Consider the following 1,494-nt stretch of genomic DNA (forward strand, 5'->3'; position numbering starts at 1 on the left):
GACTCATTGCAAAAGAAAAAAAAAGAAAGAAAGAAAGAAATAAGACAGCAAGGGGCGGAACGGGACTGCGGAGGAGCCTACCTCGGTGGGGACAGAGCCCTGCCCGCCCGGGGCCCTGGCTTCCCCGGGGGGTGCAGTCCAGCCGGCGGCCCGAGGAGGCGATCGAGCGCTACCTGTGGTCTGAGCAGGGCCCCGGGGGAACCAGGATCCCAGCCTCCCGCCTCCACGTGCTGCCTGGCGGTGGCGGTGGCTGGCAACACCGTCTAAAAGTGAACCTGCTAATAAATGGATACTTTAAATACCGCCCGGTCAGGGCGATGTGTGTCGACAGCCTGATTTTTTCCCCCCCCCCCCGGAGCTCAGCTGCCGGAGCTCTGAAATGCATTTGCCTCCAATAGTGAGGCAGGTTTTAACCCGTTTGATGGAGAGAGAGGGCAGAAGGATGTGAAAGGGTAGATGGGGATACAGTTGGATGCGTTCCACCTCCCCCAGGATTTTATTGACTTACTAGAGGCCCCGTGCATGAAAATTTGTGCACTGGGGGTGGGGGTGTTTCTCTCAGCCTGGCCTGTGCCCTCTCCCAGTCTGGGACCCCTTGGGGGATGTCCACCTGCCAGCATAGACCCAGTCCCCGGGGGATCGGGCCTAAGCTGGCAGTCAGACAGCCCCCTGGCAGCCTGGGAGACATCATTCGGACAACCTTAGCCCTGCAGAGGAGGAGGGGGAGTCACAGCCATCAGCCCAGCTTGTGGCTGAGCGGAGCTCCCCCTGTGGGAGCACACTGACCACCAGAGGGCAGCTCCTGCATTGAGCGTCTGCCCCCTGGTGGTGAGTGTGCATCATAGCGACCGATTGTTTCTGGTCATTCTGCCCTTAGGGTCAATTTGCATATTACCCTTTTATTATATAGGATTTTTAAATATATATATATTTTATTGATTTTTTACAGAGAGGAAGGGAGAGGGATAGAGAGTTAGAAACATCGATGAGAGAGAAACATCCATCAGCTGCCTCCTGCACACCCCCCACTGGGGATGTGCCCACAACCAAGGTACATGCCCTTGACCGGAATTGAACCTGGGACCGACCTTTCAGTCCACAGGCCGACGCTCTATCCACTGAGCCAAACCGGTCAGGGCTATATAGGATTTTTGTAGAACTTTTTTTTTCTATTCTCCCCACCACCACCCCCCACGCCCCTTCCAGCTGGCGACCATCAGTCTGTTCTCTAAATCCAGGATTCAGTCACACCAGACGGTTACTGCTGTGTTGGCTGTTGTCATCTTTTTTTAAATTTTTTATTGGACAATCTAAGGGGAAAGGGGCCCATGCCCCGACAACACAGTCAGGTGTCACAGTCTGTTGATGCAACAGCCGCGTTGAAACGGAAGCCTGTGGGTTTGGAGGGGATGTGATTGTCCCATTTCCACTTCACCCCTTTCCCACACGGGTCTGTCCTTTGCAGGGAAGAAAGAGGAGGAGGAGAAGGAGGAG

Source organism: Myotis brandtii, unplaced genomic scaffold (genome assembly GCF_000412655.1).
Source record: "Myotis brandtii unplaced genomic scaffold, ASM41265v1 scaffold1166, whole genome shotgun sequence".
NCBI classification, from domain to species: Eukaryota; Metazoa; Chordata; class Mammalia; order Chiroptera; family Vespertilionidae; genus Myotis; species Myotis brandtii.